This window comes from Coptis chinensis, chromosome 1 (genome assembly GCF_015680905.1).
Source record: "Coptis chinensis isolate HL-2020 chromosome 1, ASM1568090v1, whole genome shotgun sequence".
Taxonomy (NCBI): domain Eukaryota; kingdom Viridiplantae; phylum Streptophyta; class Magnoliopsida; order Ranunculales; family Ranunculaceae; genus Coptis; species Coptis chinensis.
The window spans coordinates 27832035-27859408 of NC_141456.1; the positions used below are offsets into that span (position 1 = coordinate 27832035).

The window sequence follows — 27374 nt, forward strand, 5'->3', positions numbered from 1 at the left end:
ATGTAATGGGAGTGGCTGTAAACTGCATGAGCTAGTTGTACATATATAAAACCTTAGCACTTTTGGGATGAGTAATGTCGCATGAATTTTTACTGCCTTCAGAGTAAAGGGAATGGAAGGGAGGAGCCTTCCGAGGACGAGAGGTCTAGAACTCAGTCGGGGCAAAAAGAGTTATCCACGATGGGTGTGAAATCACACACGAGCCGGGGCGAGTGGAGTCGCCCCGGACAAGATGTGAGATGCCGGCAAGAGGAAGCGAAGAGGCTTCCTCTCGCCGCGGACAAGGGGTCCGACATATGGAGAGAGGGAGGGCGGGGGCCCCGACCTTAACATGGGGCAAAGGGAGCGAGTGCTCCCAACCAAACAGGTGAAGACGATGATAGGGGTTCACTACTGCTAAAGCCACGCAGGTATCGGGTACCGACAAGAGCACTTGGAATTCACAAAGACAAAATATAAGATAAATACCAAAATCAGTTATCCTCAACCAGAGGGAGTAAAAATAAAACGAAATGTATCAGAAGTATTACCAATTACAACAAAAGAAGCCGGGCCAGGGCACAAAACAGGCCATTTCAAGCGAAACGCACTTAAACATTTTCATGTATCACTGACTCGACGGCATCCGCAGCAGCGTCTATCACCCCGGCCACTAAGACAGCTGCCTCATCGACCACTGGAGTAGATGCCGGAGTTGGTACAGCAACCTCAGAAGGGGGGGCAACGGCCGGAACTTCAGAAAGAAGCCGCTCTTCTTTGATCAGCCGCTCATGCTCCTCCTTGATCTTCTTGGCCACTCTCTTGTCTGCCTGGGCACGGAAGTGATCCTGGAGCTCGTCCGTGTCGGTGTCGTGCTGCCTATGGAGGGCCGCCATTTCAGCCTAGTGCTTCTCAGAGAAGGAGGCCAGAGCGGCGGTATGCTGCGCTAGGAGGGTTTCCCGCTGATTACTCAGGCGGTCATTAACTTTATCCATGTAAGCAAGGTGGGCGGCCTCCGCAGTCTTCAGCTCGTCCTGTGCCATGAGCGTCTCTAAGTCCGCGGCCGCATTTTTCTGCTCCAGGCGGGCAACGTCACCATCCAGTTGGTCGATCCTTGCCCTTGCACCAAAAAGGCCTCGGATCATATAAGAGATGTCCAAGCTCATCTGAAAAGAAGTAACTGTAGTTAGAATATTCAGTGGGAGGAAGGGAAGACACCCAGTAAGAGGAAGAGAGTACCTTCTCCCAACCAGTGTAAAATGAGGTTCGGTGAGAGTCAAACGTTCCCCCGTCAGCATATGTCATGTCTCTAGGAAGATGAGACCCGTAGAACAGAGAAGAGGCCACGGCGGCGTTGTCCAAGGCCGAATCGCGGATGTTAAGAGTGCGGTTTCAAACCTTGAAGGTGGGGCAAAAAGTAGGAATGGGCTCAGTGCCCCCCCTTTCGGAGCGGGGGGCCACCTCCTTCCCAGGCCGCTGCTCGGCACGAGGGGGAGCAGCAGGGTGGTCGGTGGACTGATGGGCGTGGTCCTCTTCAAATGCAGAAGTCCACAGACGTTTAGAAGTCGGGGGAGGAGAGGATTGAGCCGCAACGGTAAGGACAACAACGGAGACCTCATCATCTGAGTCGCTGTCGAAGAGCTTACGCTTGTGGGCGCCCATGTCGGAATGGGGAGAAGTGGTGGAGAGTGAATGAGGAGAAGAGTATTGGTCTTCCCAAGTGGTCAGGGACCGATAAGGGTGAGGGTCAACGAAATGAGGTGGAGAAGCGGAGGATGAAGGTGGGGGACCGCGAACTGGCCTGTGGCGGGGGGAAGCTTTCTTGGAATGGCGCTTCTTCTTGGGAGGGGGTGTATCCCGAGGCTTTCTCTCTTTGGGCGGTGGGGGGCGATAAAAAGGGAAACAATATTTTCCGATAAGTTTCAGTTGAGGATCGGAAAGGAGGGGAGTGGCAGTGACAGGGTCAATCCCTAGTACCGCGGATTGTTCCGGTCCCAGGTCGCGAATCTTCCGAAGGGTGGTGGAAAAGAAATTATCGTAGGGCTGCGACTTCGAGTCCGGACGCCAACCTGTAAAAGAAACGGTCAAGTCAGAGGGTGGAACAAAAGACCTACACCAAGGGGATTAGTAGAGAGGCAGACTCACCGCTGGGGAGAAAAGCCAGGTGATTAAGGTTCAAGTTGGGAGGAAGATCCGCGGAGAGAAAGTTCCCAGATATGTAAAGAGGGTAATGGTGCCACAACTTGTCCGAGGAGGTGACACGGAGTATGAAGTGCTGCTTTCTAGGTCGAACGTAGAAAGAGTGGTATCCCACGCTGACATCCTTGGTGCTCTTTTTTATGTAAAAATGAGCAGTCATGTCGCGGACTGTTATTTGAGGGACTTCGGACCGGTTGTAGTGGTTCGCAGCATACATAACCCTCCAGAAATTGCCGATGCCTTGGCAAGGAGGGATGTTGAAGTGATTGCACACCTCGATGTCAAGACGGGTGAGGGGCAAACGGAGGCCGGCTACAATCTGCCCTACCGTGGCAACTAGACAGCCCGGCTTGTAGGGAACCAAGTGAGGGTAGTAGGTTAAGCCAGGGACATGTTCTAAGATGACGTCAGCGGGTATGCCGTAAGCCGCCTTAACAGCTTCGAGATTAGGTCGACGGCTGTGGGGCGGGGGCGGCGAAAGGAAAAGGGCAAAGAGGGTGGAAGGAGCCCGATCCGTCGGGGTGGGGTGGGGAGGCGACACCGTGGGGCGGGGGAGGATGGATGAGGTGTCGGATCCGAAACCGACATCGAGGTCGTCGAAGAAGTCACCATCCAAGACAGGGTTGAAGAGAGGAGAAACCGAATAGTCTCAAACTCAAGAGAGAAACACGCAATATAGCAAATAAATGGATTAAAGAGGAAAAGGGACCAACCTGAGAGAATGGGGGAGCAACAGGAATAAAACTCTCAGCAAAAGAAAACAGGAAGGACAGCCGCGCGCGTGACCGGGGTAGTTAACCAGGAGGAAGAGTAGAGAGAGAGGGAGAGCAACTGGGAAGAAAACGAAAGACTGAATGGAGGAAAGGAAGAATCGAGCGGGCTTTTTATAATAGGAAGGGGCAAAAGGGTAATTGAAGGGGGCTGAAATCGAGGCGACATCAAAAGGGATCAGTCAGGGAGTGACGCGTGGATGCGCAAGAAACGAGGGGGCACAAGTTATAATTGCGATGGGACTCGTGAGTCCAGTGATGAAAAAGAATCTTTGGGGGCCGCGGATGGAAATGTGACGTGGTGGACTCTCGACTCCCCGACCACCAAATGGTCGCGGACTCGAGAGGGGGCATCTGTAGTGGTAGTATGGGGGCCCGAAGTGTCAAAGGGAGGATACGCCCGAGTCAACGAAAGGTATTGAGCCGCAGCGTACAGGATCAATGCTAAGGCACATGGTCGCAGTACGGAAACCCTACACGCGGAGAGAAGGAGACCGCAAGATGGACGGACAGGTGGAAGGCCCGGATGGAGTAAGAAACTGATATAAAGAAAGAGAGAGAGAAGAAAGGGGAGGAAAAAAAAAAAAAGGGGGAGGGGGAGTGCGCCATCGAGAAAGAAAGAGAGGGAATAGAGATTCAAGATCTAGTGAATAGTGACAGTAATAAGGTGTGAGTTGTAACAAAATACACACTATTTTCCAAATCAATAGGACTTGTCCTTAAACTCAAACTCTCACGTCATTTGTATAGAACTAGCACCTTCAGTAGTTGCAAGCATCAGGGGATGATTTTGGGATGGTATCATCAGAAAAGTCCCTTTCATCCTATACACCAATAGAAATATATAAAAAGGAGTCAGGCAGTAGAAAACAAATATGTATAGATATATACTTATATCATATTCTTAAGTAGTAGCTCCTTATACTCAAACTATGAAATTCAGAAAAGAAAATATAGTAGCAGGCTAGAAGCAATAGAAGCATAGTATAGATATGAAAGTTTATGTAACGCCCCAAAATCCTATAACCTTGTCAGACACCTTGACGAAAGACATAAAAATTTCAGCAGAATCTTCTCTGTATTTTCAACATTTCATATACATAAATCCTGTCATAAGCTAAAAATCAAATAATATATTGATTCGTAGAACTAGCTACTCAAATATATATTGATTCGTAGAACCAGTTACTTAACCATCTCGACCAATGCCAGTTAAGTCAAATAACCAATCCTCGAATCAAAAGGACACTATAAATTATATACCAAAATTAAAATGAAAACAACATATACATCACTTCCACTTATATCAGTGTTATACACCTCTATTAGTTCCAACCCAAGATACCACACTTCGAATATATATACACCATACATTCACACTACTCACATGTAAGAACCTATCTTCCAAAACAAAACTCATGAATAGACTGCACGAAGGAATTTAGACAACTTTTAGAATGGAATAGACTACAAATTGAAGGTTTACCGCATTAAAACACCCACACAAAAAAAATGAAAAAATTTTGTTCATTAAGTTAGAGTGTACTTGGAGATCCTCAACACTTCCGGCATGCCCAACAAAAGGAGTATGTTCTACTTTCCATGTTCCACTAGACAAAAGCTCCCACAAATGAATAGTCTTCTTGCAATCCCCTTAAGACATGAAAAAATAAGAAAGAAAATAGTAGCAGTGGTAGTTTTCAGTAGATTGTTTTGCGGCATCGTATAGTAATTCAAATAAAAGGGGGTTCAAGAATATGAAATGTCCATCTTACTTAGGTTTCAACGATTTTTATGCTTTCATACATAGCTTGACTGGATGGCCATTCCTTTCCCAACTTTTTTTTCATTCATTTGCCTTGGCATCTCCTGGCTTAGTTAAAGTAACATATTCATACCTAACGATTTTCCACATGCCACCAGTTTCATTGTCACGGTACATTTGTGGAGAATTTAAAAGAAAGAACCTATCTTAATAATGCCCAATAAACCATATTATGTCAATGGAACACCTAGCATTCTGGAAGAAAGATGATACTGTGACAACATGGACAGGGACAAGGAGAAAAAAAAATAAAAAAATGAAAGGATTGTGTTTTTGCAATTAAAGACGAATGCAATTGAGTTGATGAGGAATTGGAAGATAAGTAGGCTATAATAACTACAGGGTAAGGTGAACACCACTATCTGATGAAGTTGGAGTACCTCAAATAAATGAAGATACGTATCCATACTAAGTGTTAGATCAAGGAGCAAAAGATATCTATAGTTTCTGAGATCATTAAAGTTTATATGTGAAATTGTTCCATACATTGGGCTGGAAAGGAATAAGGCGCTTTAAGAACACCTCTCAAAGATTGGAAATTGACAAATGGTTAAGGATAGACTCCTTAATGATATGAAACACTAACTGCATAGTCAAATCAAAGAGACACAAGACTTGGTGGAAGCTAGAGGGATCAATAATAGACTAAGCCTTCTTAATTACTAGTTTAGTACTTACAAAAATAATGCAATCCAATGCAAATGGTCCAAACCTCCAAATTGCACAATACCTTTAATTGAAATGGGGCATTGTCTGACACAAGGCGTAACATAGGTGGACTAGTAAGGATATCATAGGATAATACAATCTTTGTGTTTACTAGTGTAGCTAGTGCAAGAATTTAGATCTTTATTTGTGCAAGATAATAAGACTTAAACTCACACTTTCATAAAGTTATGGATATTTAGTAATATACACTTTCATAAAGTCATGGCATCTCCCTTCTTCACTGCCTAAAAAACAACAATCACTCCAGATTACACCAAAGAAAAGAATTACACTTTTAATAGAAACTTCATTGATGCTTTATCAAAACAGAACTAAAGTTGGATTGACATATAAACTTGTAGTGCAATATAGAATTAAGTTCTAATCAATTCAATAAAAAAAAATGGCAATAGCTACTCAACTGTCATTGTCGATCGAAAGAGAGGCTTTCATATGTAAAACACTTTGTAAGTGCAACATCTGACTTATCTACCTAACCTATCCTTAGTGCTTAAAAACTTTATGTTCCAAAGAGTATCATAATAGCCAATGAGAATTAACTAGTCACCTTCGCCAGTCCATCAAAGTTAATAGGAAGCAACTCTGACGTAGATTTCTGGTCTCGATTTGGAGTTAGAACAACAAAACCATCAGCTACAAGCGATATAGCATCCTCAGTAACATTCACAACCTGAAATTCAGTCCCACTGTATCCAACATGACCTGATAGCAAAATGAAAATCAGTATCTCACTCCCCTAATCATACATAAACTATAGTTTCACAAGGATTTATTTACCGCATAGAGCTTCTTAGTACTCTTAACAGCTAGCTTCAAATTTGCCAAAGTTTGTTGATGATACTCAGGGTCTCCAAGAGAAATCAAAACGCGCAACTTCAACAATATGAAATAAATAAACCAGTCAAGTTTCAATCTTTAATACATCAAACCAACAACATTCCTAATAATAATATAATCATACAAGACATCCCAGCTTTAAGACATAAAAAAGCTTATTTTATCTTAAAGTCCTTCCTTTCATATTTGGCGTGTAAGGAGGAGAGATTATTGCTTAGTAAAGTTGATTTTTTTTGAAAAAGATATAATGATGGTCTCTAAGGAACCTAATATGATGGTATACCATACCAAGTGAACATTGTGTAACAAACTAGAAACTTTAATATCAACACAAACATTTTTTACACTGTATCTAAATAATCCATACTAAGACTAAGCTTTCTCAAGCAGCATAAACAAGTATAAAACAAATCGGACCAAAATCCACAAGTGAAGAAGAATCCACAAGCAAGGAACAATCTACAAACCAGGAAAAGAAAACATATCACCACTAAAATCTTGAACTCTAAGGGGTCTTTTGATTTTAATAAATGTATATTCGTCCTTTGGAATGTTTCTTCATGTTATGCACCTTAAAATGAAGTGCAAAAGATAAAAGAGCAATGGTGATTCCTTTAGTACATAAGGTTGTTAAGACTTGAGACCATTACCAATGGACCTCATTCAGGTCATCTCCAATCCAAGTTGGTGTAAAACCTTTCAATTGGTGTGACCATATTTAGCCTAACAATTTAAGCTCTCAACACAGATTATGATAATAGAATATTTATGAATTTCTACCAAAACCTGATCATATGCAAACATCGATCTACTTCCTTTCTTTTCTATTTCCTCTTGAACCCAACCTCAAGAGATTGATTATGTATTTTATGTTCAGAACTCAACAAAATTATGCATCATCACTTAAATACTCAAATTTCAATTTTCAGCAAAATAAAAACCTAATTAAAATTGATTTCTCAAAAGAAATTGCTTTTGATTTTTCCAACAAAGTGGAAGAAAGACTATATAGACACCCAAAGACCTAGATATGTTGCAAGTGGCGAAATTGTTTCATGGATGTTAAAACTTGGAAGTTGGGAGGTTGATTCAAGTGATATAATGAAGAATAGGAGATGTAATAATTAAAGGGTAATGCTGGGAATCACAAAACTTTAGCAATTTAGTTAAGCAATCAACGAGACATTTACGTCATAATACTTAAACCATTATTTGCCTTTGAATTAACTAGAACATAAAACAAACAACATATATAGGCTCTGAACAATTAAATACTTGATTTCATCGGTGCTTAATGCTAAATATTTATAAAACAAACAACCCCTAATTCCCTAACATTAGCCAAAACATGATACCAAAACAGAAATCGAATTTTTTTCATTGAAGAACACTATATATCAAAACAAAAATCATACCTTTGGTTATAACTGAAGCAGCTAGCACCGAAGTTAATATCAGTTGTGATTTAAATACCTAGTAGTGCGAAAATAACGAAAAACTATAAATTAGATAATTAAAATATTCAAACACTTGAAGAAGAAAGTGAGATAAGAAGGGAGTACTACTTACAGATGGCGGCGGCGGCAGAAGTATTGAGAGAGAGAGAGAGAGGCGACAGAAAAAAAAAAAAAAAAAAAAAAAAAAAAAAAAAAAAAAAAAACCCAATATTATTTTATGTAGGGGGTGGAGAGAGAGAGAGAGATAGACCTAGAGTTTTATTTAGTTAGAGTGAGAAGGAGAAATAGAATAACGGGAGCTTTTATTTTTTTCCATCTCGCCCAAAATTCTAATTTAGCGATTGATAGTATTCTTTTCACGTTTTATTTTCTAATATTTTATAAACCTTTACGGTTTGCTGCCAAAACAAAAAAAAATAAATGCGTTACAAATTAATTCTCAATACAAGGGAAATTAACGTAACATTTTATATACAAATATAACGCCTAGAAAACGTTAGGAATTTATTTACGCCTAAAAAGCGTTAGGAACCAAAAATGGTGTGCGTTACTAATATCCTATTTTGGTGTAGTGATTTACCTGTAGAAGAGTGAAATAGCCTGAAATGGCTTTCACTTTGCCACCTGTGGCAGCCCCAAGACCACGGTACAAGCATACAAGTATTGATGCACCCCACGCATACTCATTGATCTCGCTAAACTTCAACAGCAACCTCAAGTAACAAACAGGCACGGCAGTCCCAGACTTGTCGGGGAAGAGAGTACATCCAAAGAAGAATAACAAATAACCTATGATAGCACGATGTACCTCTATCAAAGTCTATGCCTTCTTCACACCCCTTTTTAGTTTAATCGCAATATTATGCACCTTCCCGGCTATGTGATGCTTCAGAAATTATAACCTTACTTTTGATATGAAGTGGATGGCTTCCAACTCCTCCTTAATCGCTCCCAACGATATATTAAGAGCATGGTTAAGAATGTTCTAAGTATGCTCCAACTTCATATCAATGTTCCCTTGCACAACTCTTCCTTTTATCGAGACTCCTAGCAGTTGGGAGACATCATCCAAAGTGATAGTTATCTCCCCAAACGGCATATGAAATGTGTTGGTCTCCGGATGCCACATTTCCATAAACGCAGAGACCAACACTGAATCCTGTGCATGTATATTCCCATCACAAGATCATATAAACCCGTCCTTCTGTGCTCGTTTTCAAATCTGGGAGAGTTTTTAAATTTTGACTCCATATTCCATTAAGTTAACTTGGTTAGGTGCTGACCACACTTCAATACTCCGCGTTCCTAAAACAATAAAGACAATAAAAAGTCAATGAGGAGAAGATTTAATTTCGTAAAAAAAAAAATTAAAGTACTAATTAATATTAATATTACCTGCCCCTCCCAAACATCGCGAGCAACATGCACATCATAGTCATACAAAAGTTGGTCCTTGACACATCCTTGCACTCTAGTCGGGCTGCCACCATATGTGCCTAGTTGGTACTCCTTGTCTTTCTTCGATTTTCTCACAAAAATTTGAACAGGACTTACTACCGGTGCCTCCATTATATTGTTTCCTCCACCACTTCCTCCTCCTCCTCATCATCCTCTTCCTCATTGTCATCCTCCTCCAAATCGTCGTCAACCTCCTCCATATCGTCATCCTTTTTGTCCCCCTCCTCATCATCATCACCAGACTTTTCACCATCATCCTCTTCCCCTTCCCCTTCCCCTTCCTTATCACCATCAGCATCCTCCTCTTCACTAACACCACCATCTAAATTCTCAGGAAGAACTACATCGACATCGACATCCTCATCCTCATCTATATTCTTATCTAAATCTAAATGTAAATCTACGTCCTCATCTACAATAGGAGCCCTTATTTCTTTCTTCCTTCTTATTTTATTTTTTTCTATTACCTCTAAATCATCTACACCTACTATATTACTCGGATCGGTGGCTTCTCGATCCCCTCTACGGGCGGATGCCAACGTTCGCCTTCCTCTTTTTTTCTTAGGCGGGTAAGCACGAACCGAACTACTACTGCCACCATTAAGCAATTTCTTAACACCTGTGTAGATGGTTTTCGCTACACTCTTCACATTTTTTGATCGAGGAGGCATTATTACTACAAAAAATAGTAATAAACAAGTTGTTGTTTTTTTTTTTTTTTTTTTTTTTTTTTTTTGAAACTTTTAGGGGTTCAGCAAACCCCAACCTACATTGATGTTAAACTCTTTGATACAACTCACCTCTAGCATCCTCCTTCACTATTACAGTCAATCTTTTACTATTACAAAAAATAGTAATAAACAAGTATTAGTAACAAGGTAATTTAAAAATTAGTTGTCGTCTTTGGAAAATGACAACAATTCCTTCTTTGTATGAATTCAACAGTTCTTTTTTGAGTTTCCCCGTGATATGTATATTCTACTACTAATTTAATTAATAAACAATTCAAAACCAAAAATAGGATTGATCATCTTTAGCAAAAAGAACTGACTATATAACACAAGGAAACCTCATTTTTCATTTGCAAACTTAGTCATGACAATGCAATATAACCACCAACGAAAATCAGGTCATGACAATGCACACACTGAACCAAATTCACAATAGATAGTGTAATCATAACAATCCCATTTCAAGGGACCCCATTTCAATATAGATAACATGCATGGATATCAAGTACCTCAGTGTAACTTTATAATTGTTTTCAATGCCTTCATACTAAATCAAAACAAAAAATAAGACAAAAAATACATAACAAACAAATTTCACACCTAATACTTAGACAGACTTCAAAATTTATAGACAACATTGACAGTAAATAACTCATATACAATTGACAGTAAATAATTTATGGACAACATTGACAGTAACTAACCCATATACAATTAGTTTTCAGTTAAACTAGCAATGTCATACACCGATTTCCTAAAACCAAATTTACATCACCAAAATAACTAAACTAGCAATACCATACACCCACTTCCTAAAATAAAATTTGCATCACCAAAATAACAATTAAAATGGGGTGAAGATTAAAGAAAAAAGCATAAGACAAAATTACCTGATAAATGGATGAGCACAAAACAAATCAACCAGAGCCCGAATCAAATAGAAGAACTGCTAGCAAAAAATATCCAAATTTCAAAAGACTGAACCCAAAACTAATAGCAATAACTATTAAACCCCAATGAACTGAACTGAACTGAAAATGGCTTGCGATTGGCCTATCGATTATCTTGGGAATTTATTTAAATACTTCACCGGCCATTTTCAATTATCTTGATATACCACTGCAGGCCATTTTCAGTTCTGACATATTTTTCAATAGCTTAAACAAATCAAATGCTAATACAATCAATCATATACAATTTCCTCCCATCTAAACACCAATTCAATTTGTAATAAACTCCCAGTCCAAGTCCTGATTTCAACACTCTCCAAACAATAATAACTTTATCAATGAATGGGTCTGAATTTAATACATTTACATAATCAAAACAACAAAAACTAGAGCAATGAAGAAAAAACAACGATGCAGCTTGCGAAAACCGATTTTTTTTTACTTGCATGAAACCTGAAGACAGCAATGCAGCTTGAACTTTATTTCACGAGTAGAGAATTTGGATTTGGAGTGGTTATGTTTGTCAAACTTGTTTTCGTTTTTGCTGGGGTTGGTAGAGACGAAGGGTTTCTTTTTGTTTTAATTATGTTTTGTTTTATTTTGTTGTTTTGTTTTCATTTGATTTTGCTTTTTGCTGGTGTTGGGCGAGACGAAGGGTTTCTTTTGTTTTTTTTCCCTTTATTTTTGTTTTAATTTAGACCGTAAGATTTCGAGATGATCTTGGGATATCGGTAGCTACTAAATGGAATAGGTTGGGAGTGGACATATCCCTCCCCTATATATATAATTAATTTAATTTAAAAATATGTGAAAACCTGCCGGTTCGGGTTGGTTAATATCAATTAAACCATAACCCAATCAGTTTGGTTCGGGTATCGATTCAGTTGGAAATTATTTTTAGTTTGGTTCGGTTCGGTTAGTATAATACAGTCAGTTCAGTTCCAAAAAAATATAAACCGATAAAATCGGTAAGGTTGCCAATTTAACTCCAAACCCGACCCTAACCAACCCGTACACACCCCTATCAGCCATTCAAGCTTGCACAAGGGGAAAACCTTTTAGGGCATGCATTATGGCAAACCTTGGTGGGATGCTTCTTGGCCTTCTAGACAGGGCACATGAACGGATGAACCCCTTCTTTTATTTGGTTTCTCACCTTTTCATAATTAATATAGTCAGATCATCACCACCCACCTACATTCATTTCAGCTAATCACGTTAGCCATAGTGATGAGAAAGTAGTAATGAAAATTAGTTAGAGTTTATAAATATTTAATTAGTGTCACGAACTTTTCTTTTCTCTTTTTTAAATGGTACTCCAAACATTTTTTGTTTTTCCTATTAGTACTACGCATTCTCAATTTGTTTCAATTTAGTGCCTTAGTTCATTTGACGTCTCAATTTGTTTGATTTCCATAATGACAAGCTCACGTAATTAAATAAACCAATTAGTTACGTGGCTGGCAGACTCACTACAGACGTGTAAAAGTATTTTGGTGGGATAGAAATTAGAGCAACCAAACTCACACGCTTAATCACGTGAGTTCGCTGTTATGAAAATCAAATAAATTGAGACGACAAGTGAACTGAAGTACTAAATTGAAACGAATTGAGAATATGTAATACTAATAGGCAAGAAAAAAAATTCAGGTAGACAATATAGCCACGTTTTTGTAAGGAAAACTCATAGGCAGCTTTCCTAGTGGCTCATCATTGTACCCAGTACATTCTCTCCCAATTTCTAATACATTTTTAGCATATCTAGCAAAAATAAATAAATAAATAATAACTGTTTGTTGCTGCCTAACCAGGGCCGGCCCTGAGTAGGTGCAATGTGGGCGACCGCCCAGGGCCCCCAATATACAAGGCCCCCAAAAAATAATATTTGTAGAAAATGCCTATTTAGCAAATCACAAGCCCAAACCAATCAAAAGCCCAAAAAATTGGAAATTTCACAAATCACAATAAACAACAGAAATATCTCCTCATATTCTCTTTCCTCATTAATTATTTTCGTAAAAATAGAAAATAAGATATATAATAAATGATCAGTATCGAAAAAAAGAAAAACATATTTCTTCTCAACGACTAGATACCTTATTAATTATTTGCCTAAATTAGTCAATTACTCAAAAAAAAAAAAAAAAAAAAACCTCATTTTGCAGCCAAAAATGCGAGAAGAGAAATATTTCGATAATCCTTTGTGTCAATAGAAGAGTATTGGAAGAGGGCCACATTTCACTGTTTGCACAGGCCATTGATAACTCCGAGACGGCCCTGTGCCTAACCATAGTCACCTACATACCTACATAAGCCATGTTGTGTTCCTAGTTAATGAAAAGTCTAAGCCTCTGTGGTCCCTATTTTGTACCGAGATCATGTGCAGAGTCAACCATTGAGCTCATTGATCGGTGACCTATGTCATCCGTACGTGGTAGTTCCGTAGTTGTGATCTTAACTGAATGATTTGGCACTGTTACACTGCTCATCTTTGGCCTCTTCACCAATATAATTAATAATGTGTTTTTTTATTTCTTTTGGCCGTTAGCGTGCTTGTATAGTTGTATTGCAACTTGCAAGCTGAATGGATTGTTACTGTTGCATTGTTTTGTTTTCAAATAATTTGGAGTGATAGGTTATACATTTCTCCATAAGTTTCTATGGATCGGTTTGGACGAATGGAAAATCCGAACCCGAACTATAAGATATATTGCAAACCGAAATTGAAATCGAATTAAAAACTATAAAATCAATTAAATATTAAATTAAATCAATTAATTTCAATTAAACAATTAATAAAATTTATACAAAATTAATTATAAATATTTCTAAAATACCATCTTATCGGTTCGGTAGAGAACAAATCTAAAACCAAACTAATATTTTATTATAACTCAAAATTAAATCCACTACTGAACCGATAATTTGGTTCAAATCAGTTGTCGGGTTATCAAAACCCATTGAAAAACTAACCCTACTTCCAATGCAATGAAAAACGAAATACATATAAATATATTATAAAAAATAAAATGCAATTACCAACGAAAAAAATAAGGTGGTTGAATTACATTATGCATGCAGCTGACTAGCTACTATGAATAACAAACGTACATGTACGTATTATTAATCTCATTGGCCATTACTATCAAAAAAACAAAAAAAACCGTCACTAGTCATCGATTATTATAAGTACCTGATAGTTTTTTCTTTTTAACGAACCTCATATATTTGTCATCATTACCCCCCCATATTTTTCCATTTTCTACCAAGTGTTTTTATGAAAAAAGTAATCTTAGGATATATCATGATCGATATCATAAAACAAATTAAACTAGCTATCTAGTACGTTTTGATGAAGCCTTCTATTATATCTCATAAGAAAATTAAAAGAGAAAAAACAAATCAAATTAAAGCATGTATGGATCAAACCACATGAATGTGAAATGACAATATAACATATAAATCAATATTCCTAGTTCAAGAACTGGAAGCTATAAGAGTAGGATTACATTCCTGTACCATAATGGGCGTGAAGAAATTAGAAGTGGCATTTACTAACTCTCTCAAGACTGTCAATTGCATAAAAAACATGGAGGCTCCACCTTGGTATTATCTGAATTTGGTTAGAGCGATATAGAGTATTAGTGAATCTTTTGAGTCTATCTCATTTTGTCATATCTTTAGGGAAACCAATAGGGTCGCTAATCACTTAGCTTCCCCTATCTATTTCTTTTGATGTAAGTGCAATGTACTTTGTACCTCTTAGTGGGATTGAGTTGAACAATATTGTAACAAATCGAGGAGAAACTAAATAGGTTGTACACAAGAAATGTTCAATAAAATCTGGTGATGGTCTGTCTAACCCTAAATTAACTTATATATATATATATATATATATATATATATATATCGGTTTGGCTAGAGTGACATTCTTATTGTACATTCTATCAAAAAGTGCATTTCAACAATGAATTAGTGTATGATTTTTTGTAGATATAATCTACTCTTCATGGATTATATCTCTACAAAAAATTAACTCAATCCAATATTTCTAGCCTCGTCAAACTTAAAATTATTTCTAGACCGTTAGATAAAATTGCAAACTTAAACACTGGAAGATAACAAAGTTCCATATATTTGATTGAGCTAATTAAAATTTTGATATATATGGTGATTTTTTTTATGCATATAATCATATACAGTGAAAAACTTTCTTTCAGTGTCATATATATAGGACCAATATGTTAAGTCACCATCTTGTGAGTTGTACGTGATTGGATACTTTGGATGGTGAAAAATCGTTGATATCTCAATGACGTGGAAATCATTCTCGCTAAAAATGACTTGCAAACTTCATGACGTTTTACTCGCTCGTTTCTTGATATGATCGCTCAACCTACGCTTTTTTTGCATATGAAATTGAAATTTTCCATCTAAAAAGACATTGGTGATTGATCGTGCATACCCGTTAGCTGGTCTTCTATGTTTCGAAGCTCTAGGCCCAATTTAGATTGCTGAAAACATAGAACGGCATTTTTCAAGCGAGCGATTCATATTGATGGCAAATGCAGCAATTTAGCTAGAGCGATCCAAAAACGCATTGAATCCAAGCAGCTTTTAGCCCACTCGAGCTTAAATATTTATTAGACTCGTTTCTAAACGAGGTCTAAGATATGTTCATGCTTGTTAAAAAACATTAATTAAGTTCTGGTTTTTTTCTAATTAATATTCAATTAAATCTGAACCGTCAAAATTGACCATACTATTTCTGATAAGTATCCGAATCTACGGTCGTGGCCGGGGATGCGACGTAAGAGACGAATGAGTGCACGTGCGAGTGACTTGATTCGAGGATTACGAGGACGATACGCTCACAACAAAAGTAGTGGCTGGCGTGTGCGTGTGAGAGCTGTCAGACACGTGCATTGGTCATTGACGTGGACCCACTAAACGACAAAAAACATAAGGCGTGTGTAAGAGACAATTCTCTCTAGACCAAGCAGGTTGGCGCACATGCACACATCTATAGCTCCCTTCTCATTTATAATCCCACCCTCCCCTTTCCATTCTCAAACAATCCTCTACTCTTTTCTTCTTCTCTAGCTACATTGTTGCAATTCATGGATTTGAGTAAAAAAAATGTGTCGAATCGACTAAGGGGAGTAGTATATAGAGAAATGTCTAGTCGGAATTCTCAAAGAAGGAAAGTGGTGCGTAAATCGCTTCGTACTAAGGTGAGGAGACTTCAAAGAATTGTACCAGGTGGTCATGGACTAGAGCCTGGTCGGCTTTTCCTTCAAACGGCGAATTACATCTTGCATTTGAAGTTGCAAGTTAATATGTTGCAAGCACTTTCCATGATGTACAAACCATGATGGAATTTTTAACCTTTTAAGTATTAGGTAGATCAAATTATTTTTTATGATTTTGATTATATGTTGCATATATAGTTGCTGTATTGATCATATAAGAGGTACCTATCATATCTTATCTGAAGTTGTTTCCACAATGCCTTTAACATAACCATGTCTTTCATACATGGGCTTTCATGGGGTTGCGTTGGAAACTTTTTGTTTCCTCATATATATAGATATATGGTGAGGTAAAGGAATCGGAATTCGGTTTTCGAATATATGGTTTGATTGCTTTAATCTATGTGTATTATATATTCCTTAATTTGTAACCTGCACTGTATATATGGTTATGCTCATCATCTTCAGTTTTGAAGACATATCCCATGTATATACTTTTGTATCTTCTAAAATTCTGGTTTCACTGAATCATAGATCATGTTGAAGAGAGTTGAAAGGATGGGGTGGATAAAATGTACTAATGTAGTCGGTCATGTGGAAGTGTTCTTTTTTGTTTTTTTGGTAAACTGCACGTACTTTATTTATTTAAACTTTGCGAGGAGTACATACAGCAGTTAATTCATTATAAACTAAGCTAGAAAGGCTAGCAGGAGATGGAAGACACCATATAGAAGTGCGCCGTCCTAAATACATGTGATTTAAAGTATCAGGTAGATGATCGCGCACTGTTATTGGGTTCACCCACCAATTACGTACCATCCTTTGCTTGATCAGATGCGAGTTTTGCGAAACCATGCATCTACGACAAATTAAAGTTTCTTTACCTGTAAATCCAACTAAGTTGGTAGTTATTATGCATGCGTAACAGAGAGCGAATATGATGAATCAAAGTACTGATTTTCCATATCATGGAATTGACTAGCCTTCACAGGCTTTGTTATGGAAAGGTAGACATATTGAGAATCTGTCTCAAAATTAAAATACAGTAACATAAGTCAAACCCAATAGAACAGCAATTTGGGATGCTGAAACATGGAAATGTTCTTAAATCAATTAATTTTAGTTAAGAACATTTTTTTTTTAACGTCAACTGGGTTACATATAGTGATTAATTTAATTATTATCTCTTTAGAGTAAAATAGGGGACGAAGACTCAATAACCTCCTAGGCTCCTATATGAAAATTATATAATTTGTCTCCACATGACTTTCTTGTGATATGTCGTGTTCTTATATTATTACGAGTTAAAGCGTGGTCATAAGACATAAGTGTACGTGATTGAAATTCAATGTTGACTTAAGAATGATTTACGTGTGCAACCTTACAAGCCACGGTCATGGTGAAGCTGTTGCCAAACTCAAATGGAATGAAGGTTAAGCCACAAACATGGGTGCTACCCAGATAATTGGCGTGCTCAAGGCAGGGGCGGATCTATAGGTTGGCTGACTGGGGCTACAGCCCCTCCCCCCCTTCCAATATATATATATATATACTAGGGTATGCCCGTGTCTACGGCCCACGAGACCTCGACGCGCCTGTGGCACTATCTCAACAACTCATCGCGCCTTCGTCGCAAGGCATACACGCATCTTAAAAAAAAATATTTTGCGCAAAGACCAAAAAACAACTCAATTTATAAGTCAAAATTTAAGCCATCCCAATCCCGATTATTATTTTTATAAGCCCAAATCAATTGGAGGCTAACGGTTTATGGGTTAAATTTCAACAATTTATAAGCCCACCATGAATTGTTGACTTTTGATTGATTTTTTTCCGATCCCACAGTATTGATTACACTTAACAAAATTACACAAACTCTCCAAACACTTGGATCTGCCATGTCACAACTTACTAAAAGACAATGACAACCACTGGATGGAGGCCCTGCAAGCCCCACACCATTGCTTTTTATTATATAGATATGATGAGGGGGTTCGTTTATCATGGTTTATACCACGCCCTTTTACAAGATAAGTTAAAAGCTAATATTTTGTGGATATGATCTCCTAACTATGGATAGATTTTTCACAAAAATTCGGCTCATTTGGAAATTTTTACCTATTTAAAAATTGTTGACAACTTATTTTTTTTTTTAACGAGCCAAATCTTTCGATTTTGCAATCATCTTTTGACATTGTTAAACATCATCAAATGAGTTGAAATTTTGTGGAGGTGATCTTCATGGTTTGTTGGACATATTCACAAAAAATTAGGTTCTAGTTCATCTTGTGGGTGAAGTTGTGAGCTATGGTATAAACCATGGTATATTGATCATATATATATATATATATATATATACAAAGTCATGAATGAGACTGACGTATTGCTAGTAGCGGAAAAAAAAATGAGACTGACTCGTTTCTCACAAGTCACCATCCCATCCTAGTGTCTCACGTTTCTCACAAATTCACAATCCCACGTTTCTCACATCCACAAAAAGCAAAATAGAAAGCTCAAAACAAAAAACAAAATAACACTTTATTCTTGTCTTCTTCTGTAGTTCCAGTTCTACTCCACTTCCGCAAAGGCCCAATCCATTCATCATTTTATTCCCTAGTCATTACCTAAGGTAAATTGTTTTGCATTATGTCTCTATTTTTTATTTCGTTTTTGTTTTCCAATTTTCAAATACTAATGTGCTCTCTACTTGACTACTTGACTTATTACCTTGTTAACTTATAGTTTATGTTGGAGTATTAGATTGTTATTTAATTTTTGGTCTTATTTAATTAGTTGCATATTATTGTAATTATTATAGTATAGAGCAAACTATTGATTACGAAATTATTATAATTTATCTAAGGTAAGAATGTCTGAACATCAAGCTCGTAAGAAAATGAAAACCATGTTTTCCTTCTTTAAACCCAAAGATGCCACCCCGAGAAATGATGTAACTTCTACATCTAGTCTTGATATTTCAAGACTTGGTAGAGATGGCCAACCTCCTTCACAAGTTCAAGTTGTTGAAATTGAGCAAGTTGAACCTTCTCCTCAAGCCCAAAGAGTTAGTGTTGAAGAAGTTGACTCAACATATTTATTTGAACGTGATCCGGATAAACGTACTCCAATATATAATTACCTGGTTAACCAACAAGATGATGTTCGATGAGTTTTTCTTGGAAAGGGGCATTGGTTACTTGAACTCAGTGAGAAAGAGTATCTATCCACCATATTCATAAAAGCAAACTCGCCGGTTCAACTCCTCTTGGTTCACACTCTTTCCTTGGCTAGAGTACTCACTCCATACAAATAGAGCTTATTGTTTTCCATGTTTTATATTTGAAACAAATCCGCCGAAGTGTCCTGCATTCACCATTGAAGGTTTTAAATGTTGGAAGAAGATTAATAATAGAAAGAAGTGTTCTTTTTTGCAACATGATGAAGGAGGTCCATGCTCACTTCATAGGTCGGCGATGATAGCTTGTGAAAATTTCATGAATCCTTCTCGACATATATATAATGTGTTAAATACATTATCTAAAGAAGAGGTTGTTAATTAAGAACCATTTGCTAGTTAAAGCTATTCTTCAGTGTATTCAATTTCTTGCACTGCAAGGGATTTCTTTTTGAGGCCATGCCGAGTCCAAAAAGTAAAAAATGGTGGAAATTTCAAGGGAGTGTTGGGATTTGCAGCGATGTTGAATGACAAGATTGCAGAATTATTAAAAGATGCTCTGAGAAATGCCACATATACCTCACATTCAATTCAAAAGACACTTTTGAATATCTATGTCGATAAAGTGAGAGAGAGAATTCGTGAGAAAATTGGTGATGCAAAATTTTGTGTCCTTGTTGATAAAGCACAAGATAATTTAAACAATGAGCAAATGGCGATTGTCCTAAGATTTGTTGATAGAGGTGGTTTTGTTAGAAAGCATTTTCTTGGCATTGTTGGTGTTAAAGACACTTGCGCTTTAACTTTGAAAGGAGTTATATATAATATTCTTGCTCGCCATAATTTGCATATTATAAATATGAGAGGTCAAGGTTATGCTTGTGCTAGCAATATGCGTGGTCAGTGGAATGGATTACAAGCATTGTTTCTGAAGGAGTGTCCATATGCATATTATGTGCATTGCTTTGCACATCATCTACAACTTGCTCTACACTACAACAAAAGGGGTCTTTTGCAGCGCACCCTTTTGCAACGCCAAAAAATTGTTGTTAAAGGTCACCTATTGCAACGCCATATGGGGCTGCTAAAGGTTTGTCGTGCTATTAGCTTAACTATACATAAATTTATCTATTGTGACACCTCTTGCGTGGCAAATAGTTATAATTTTTTTTTTCAAAAAACAGAAAATGCAATTTTTATAGAGGGCTTTATCATTTACCACGCCATTGTTGCTATTAAAGTTAACTCAATCATTTGTGACGCCACTTTCGTTGTAAAAACCTTTTGTAAATGTCCATGTTTTATTGGATGTAGTATGTGTTGCAGCTAGAGAAGCGTTGCTATTGGGCTTTTTATGGGCGGGAGTTAATTTTTTCTAAAGGTTTTTTATGGGCGGCCTTTTTTTATTGTTAGCTCAACAAAAACCAAAAATAAAAAGTAAAATCCAAAATCCAAAACCCTAAATTGGGTTTATTTTTCTCATCTTTTTCTCTTCTTTGCCACCATATTGAAAACCCATCCAAACGAGAGATAAAAAAAGAGCCTTTTGAATTTTGTTGGTGTTCATAGTATGTTGTACTCTCTCATCAATAATAGGTTGTGAAGAAGATGGAGATGCCAAAGAAGAAAGAAGTACTACTATTCTCTTGTGTTGAGTCGAAGAAGAGCTTGCTCGTAAAGTTGCAACATTATCGACTCTATTCAACTTCCGTCCTATAAAAACGGAGGAGCTTTGATGATGGTTTTCCAAACCTTTTATCAACAATGCACAAGATATTCGAGGCCGTCATGTTGCATTTTTGGCTTCCTTCAGTTCACCATGTGTCATATTTGAACAATTGTCCGTCATATTTGCCCTCCCAAGGTCTGTTTGTTGCATCTTTTACATTGGTCTTGCCATTCTTTCCAACCGGTTCTTTTGCGCATGGAAGAGGAAGGGATGTAGCAACTGCATTTACCATGGCACGAATATTGTCAAATATACCCATATCACGGGGTGGTCCAACTAGTTTAGTCATCTATGACATTCATGCTTTGCGGGTTGGTTTTACTTGCCATGATCTTTGGTACATATTTGAATGGTTTGCGATGTCATGTTCGATCCATTTTGTAAATAATGTAGCTCTTCAAGCTTTTCACTCTTTTCACCTTCTTATATTGTGTGTACCGTCTTTGCTCTCAAACATTCAAGAGCTAGATCCTAATCTTGCATACCATATATAGGAAAGATTTATTTCGGGGATCATGTGCTACCATGTTTCGAGATCGGATCCCTTTGTTGAAACAACGTCTCCACCAGGCTTCCCCGATCTTGACAATGTGAGTAATTTAAACTCAACATTATTTTTCTTGAAGTTCTCGCTATGGAAGTATACCCATAATAATTTTCTGTACAACAAATGAAGATAGTTTCCCTTCTTAGCCCTCTTTTCTTTGTTTGTTTGACCATAAGTTTTTCCTTAAAAGTTCTATTACTCGGTTTAACTATATTATCTTCCGGATTAGCATTGCATTTCCGGATGATGGAGCATGGAAAAGATTTTACAAGCGATTCGCGGCATTTTCCAATGGTTTGGTTATTGCTCACGAATGTGTTTGTTTTCATCGTTCTACAAAACCTTAAGATACCCATACTTTCTTCTTCTTTTTTGGTACAGTCGGTATTGCATGAAGGTTCGTGAAGGTGATAAGAGATTTGTTAAGCCTCAAAGAGGGGAGTCTTCACTGGATAGCGATGTTGTCATCGTTGATGATTTGGTTCGGTCGGGAGGGACCCTTATTGAGTGTCGGTATGGATTATCTACAATGGAAAGCACAGTTCATGGTCTCGAGGCGTAAAAGGGCGGTTTAGTATTTTGTCTATAGCTTATAAACTAATTGAAAATATTATTGTACCGTCCCATCAAACGGAACACAAAGTTTAGATTTAGTTTCTTGGTTGAAACTAGTTAAAAGCGGTCTCAAATCGCTTCATTTCTAGTTTAACCTGTGGACTAAGTTCTGACTTCGACCATCTTCCACACACTAGATTATCTTCATAGCCCCGCTTCGCATGCATAAGAGCTTCATGAATTGGATTGACCTAATCTATATAGAATTCTACAAAATTAGGGATAGACTAAATTGTTTTCATCTTTTTCGGTTATCGAAAAGTGTTGGTGCGCTCATGGTGCTACTAAGGTTAACGCTTATGTCACCCATGGTGTGTTTTCCAAGCAATCGTGGGAGCCGATTTTTGCACAAAACGAAGAGGAATCGAGAAGGCATTTGCAAATTTTTGGATCCGCGATTCCCGTCCCCGTCATGACCCGCGACCATAGCAAAACGGGGCCCCATTTGAAATTATAAGCCTTGCGGGGATCAATTGCGGATGCACTTCAAATCTGAGGGCAATCAGCCGCAAGGGGGGGGTTTAATTTGGATTAAGGTGTTACGATGAGGCGGCGAATGCTTCGGGCATAAGCTTATCACCACCGATCTTCTATGAAGAGAAAAAAAATATGGAGTTAGAAGTTTTTGTCGAGTTTAGAGTTTCAAAATAATCCGAAGTTTTTGTCGGGATACATTGTTTTAACATAATCCTACATCACTACATATATATTCCATTGTATGGATATTGTTTACTGAAGAAGCAGACTTATTCTTGCCCCTACAATTTACAATTTGCTTCCCTTGGCATAATATGTAATACTTGGTTCTTTGCAGAGTAGCTATCACCTTCTTAGTCTCCCAGGCTAGGTGTCAGTACGCATCTTCCATGATATGATTCGTGGAGAAATACAATGGTGAATCAGTGTTCTGCGTGGAAAAAATAATAGGTTGTGAAGGTGGGCTCGTTATCCGTAGCGCGTCATGAGCACCAGGCAAAAGGCGGGGCGGTTGAGCATAAGGACGGAAAGAAAACCCAAAAGAAAAACCATCAGAATAAAGATTCAATTGCATATATTTCTTAGCGCCCTACACTTTCACTTCAATTGGACTAAGTGCCAATCAACCGGCCAAGCTTCGAGTTTTTGGTTGCTACTCTTTTCGGGGTTAATTGGTTTTAGTTTTGGATTCTTTTTGGGTTAATTTTTCTGGTTGGTTCTTTTAATTTATTTTACAGGTGTAGAATCTGAAATTACTACTAGAGAATAAAAGTCGGAAACATTCATTCTTCAGGTTGGTTCTTCTTTCTTTTAATATTCCTTTACATTTTTGCTTAGCATTTGTAGCATGTGGTGGTGGTGTTTTTTGGGTCTCTGGGGATGTTGAGTCCGTGTTTTTCTGTCTGTCCTGCTTTCTGGTGATGGTGTGATGTTTGTCCTCTGCTTTTGTGTAAAACTATAAAACTCAATGCAAAACATGTGATTGTGGGGAAAAATAAAACGGTACTTGGGTCAACAATGGAAGGACAACATTCACAACATGGTGACGACTTCATATTTGACTTTTGAGAATTCTTGAAAGTGTATCTGTAAAATTTGTGTATTACTTGGGTTGGGATTTGATGCAAAAGCATGTAATTGTTGCTTGGCTTAGATACTGATTAGAATTCTTGAGGTCTTGGCATTTGTTTTATCATTTTGTTTTTTTCTATCTGCACCTGCTGAGTAAATTATGTTGATACTCACCTTATGATTATGACTGTTGCTGAGTAAGTTAATATTGTTTTATTTAATATTTAGTGACAAGTTTCAGTTTATCTTATAAATGTATTTTGGTAGATTTTCTCCCGTTTATATGTTTAATCTTAGTAATACAACCACCAGGGCCATGACTAGTTGAGCTACTGGACACTTGACAATCACACACCACATGCAGACTCACTCATAGTTAGGCTTTCACTTGACAATCAAGTGTTACTATTTAAAATAGGGATATTCAAACGTGATTAATTGCAGTTCTTGAGTTATATCAGTTGATCATTGTTATGTGTATACCTTCACTTTGTCCTAGCTTTCTTATAGATTGTTATGATTATTTCAGGTTCTGGAGGAGATTAGATTGGGTTTAGAGTTGAACGATTATAGTTTTCAGCAAAGACGCATTGCACATATGCGTTTCTTGGGGGAGCTCTATAACTATGAGCATATAGATTCCTCTGTTATTTTTGAAACACTATATTTGATTCTCGCTTTTGGCCATGGGACATCGGAGGTATGAAATTGTAAATTTTCTTCTGATAAACTTCTTTGAGTAGAACTTGGTACTTTTAAAATAGTTGCAAAGGATAGAAGGAATAGCCGAAGGATAAAGGTTAGGACAAAGGATATTCCGCTCCTGTTAAACAGTAGCAAGGGATAGAAGGAATAGCCGAAGGCAGGACTTCTTGACTCCTAAATCATAGGTAGGGGGTTAAAAATCTCATTATAGGTTGGTCGATACCTTTACATCTGACTCTGCCATCTGTTGGAACTGCTTTTTGTAGTTGAGCTTGTTTGCTTGATTTACTTAATGTTTAGCCTTGCTTATTTTATTGTTTCATTGGTGATAACTTTATGACACGAGGTTTTTTAATGGTTTGGCATTTACATGTACAATTTAGTTCAAAATCTATTAGTTTTTGACTATTTTTGTCTTCTTATTTGATCTGTACCTTCATGAATGTGATCGAGTTATAACTTTGATAAGTTCTTTCTAAGCTTTTGGCCATGAGCACCAATTTACGCATATAGGAGGTGCATAGTTTCACATGCATTGCCAACTTGAGTGTATATTAGGTTTATTAATGTTTCTAATAAATTTACTTACGTGATTTTTTTTTTTTAATTTGTTGTGCCGAGATTGGTCGATTGGTGCAAAGTAGTAGAATCAAGAAGAAGCTCAGTGGATCTTTGCTCAAATTAGCATGTTATAGACATTATTTGTGGAATTTTAGTTTTGAATAATTCGTCTAAATTTAGTTGAACGTTGTTAAGATTATGTGAGACAATGTTTTTTCGTAAAAAATAGTTATGTGAATTCTTTAAGATTTTTTGTATTGAATGATTTAGTAATGAAATTCATTTTGTTATGATTTGTGGTGAATTGTTATAGGGTTACTGTGTTCTATAAAAATTGTTTTGGGCAGGATTATGTAAATGAAAATGTACAGGTATATGTATGAATTGCACCATTTGCAATGCTAAATGCGTCCCAAATAAAGCACAGGAGTTTATATCATTCGCAACAATTTTGGTATAGCTAAAAGCTTTGATTCTACAGTAACGTAGACATCTTTTGCCACGCTTGGTGTGTGGCTAAATTTTTGGACGTCTTTTGCCACGCCAAATGTTCAACTAAATATTTAAATTTCCCACACTATATAGGCAAATATTTAAACTTTCCGCAACTGAAATAGTGTTGCAAAAGGTTGCCTTTTGTGACGCCTAGTTGTGTAGCTAAAGGTATCACTTTTGCAACGCCATCCTAGTTGTTACAAGCTCTCTTTTGTGACGCCAAGCGCTGCAAATAGTTTGAAAAAAAATTGCAATTAATTTAATTTTAATAAATGAAGTAGCAACGGAATTAGTGTATTAGCAGCACCCTCAGGTGTCGCAACAAACTAGGAACATTTGCCACGCCACCTTTGGCGTTGCATTTGAGTATTTGAGACGCACTTTTTAGCCACGCCTTTGCAACGCCATCTGGTGCGTTGTGACAGATCTTTTGCCACGCTCAAAGGCACCTTTAGCGATGGAGTATGGCGCTGCTAAAACCATGCTCTGTTGTAGTGCTAGTTGTGGCTTCTAAAGATGTTTCTGATGTTTGGTTGTTTTTTTTCCAAGTTAGCTTCCATTGTTAATCTTCATGTTGCGCCTAAGCGTAAACAGGAGTTGGAAGATACTCGAAAAAATGAAATTGATAAGCTGGTAGCTAATGATGAACTTGTTACTGGAAAATGAGCTAATCAAGTTTCTACTTTGCAACGAGCAGGAGATACTAGATGGAGTTCTCATTTTGCTTCAGTTTGTAGCCTGAAAGAGATGTTTGATTCAATTTGTATAGTTCTTGAAAGCGTCATAAAGAACAGGTCAAGCAACTCTATGCGTGGGGAAGCTAAAGGTGCTATTCTTGCAATGAATTTTTTTGAGTTTGTCTATCTTTTTCATTTATTGCATAAGACTATGGGAATTACTAATGTCTTATGTAAAGCCCTGCAAGAAGAGTCCCAAGAAATTTTAAATGCTATCAACTTAGTCTCCAGTACGAAAGCACTTCTTCAAGAATTAATTAAGAGGATCTTCTTGGGACGCTTTCCTTAGCGATGTGATTTTGTTTTGCAAAAAGCATGACATTGATATGCTTGATATGGGTGCTCGACACATGGCGGGTACATGTCGTTCTTGCCAGCAGAAAGATTACATTACAATTGAGCATCATTACCGCGTCGAGTAATTTAATGTTGTAATAGATTACCAGTTGGTGGAATTAAAAAACAGATTTCCAGAAGAAACAATAGAACTTCTTTATCTTAGTTCCGCTTTAGATCCGAAAGATGCTTTTAAGTCCTTCTGCATTGATGACATTTGCAAACTCGTAGAAAAGTTTTATTGTGGAGACTTCACGAAGCAAGAGATACATTATTTGAGAAGTCAACTGCAACATTACAAACTTGATGTGCTCAAGCATCATCTTTTTCAGAAATTGTCTACTATCTTCGAATTATGTCAAAGACTACTTGAAACAAGAAAGATAAAGATATATTATTTGATTGATAGATTGATTCGTCTTGTCTTGACACTTCCTATTTCTACGGCAACTACAGAACGAGCATTCTCATCTATGAAATTGCTCAAAATATGACTTCGTAATAAGATGGGGGATGAATTTCTTGCAGATTGCATGACTATTTACATTGAACGGGAATTTGCTAAAGAAGTTGATTTGGATGTAATAATAAATGTATTTGATAAGAATCCACGCAGGTCAAAACTTTACTAGTGTGATGCTAATGTGCTATGTTATTCTTGCACATTTCTTTGTTATGTTTGTCTAGGTCTATAATGAAAACACTCTTTCGTCCATTTTTGGTAAGGTAATAAAAGTGA

The 27374-nt window shown here is 37.4% G+C and overlaps 1 pseudogene; it reads left to right on the forward strand.

Moving 5' to 3' along the window:
* The first annotated feature begins 20970 nt into the window (after nt 1-20970).
* On the forward strand, nt 20971-22749 carry LOC147523268 (ribose-phosphate pyrophosphokinase 4-like; annotated as a pseudogene).
* Nucleotides 22750-27374: the final 4625 nt, after the last annotated feature.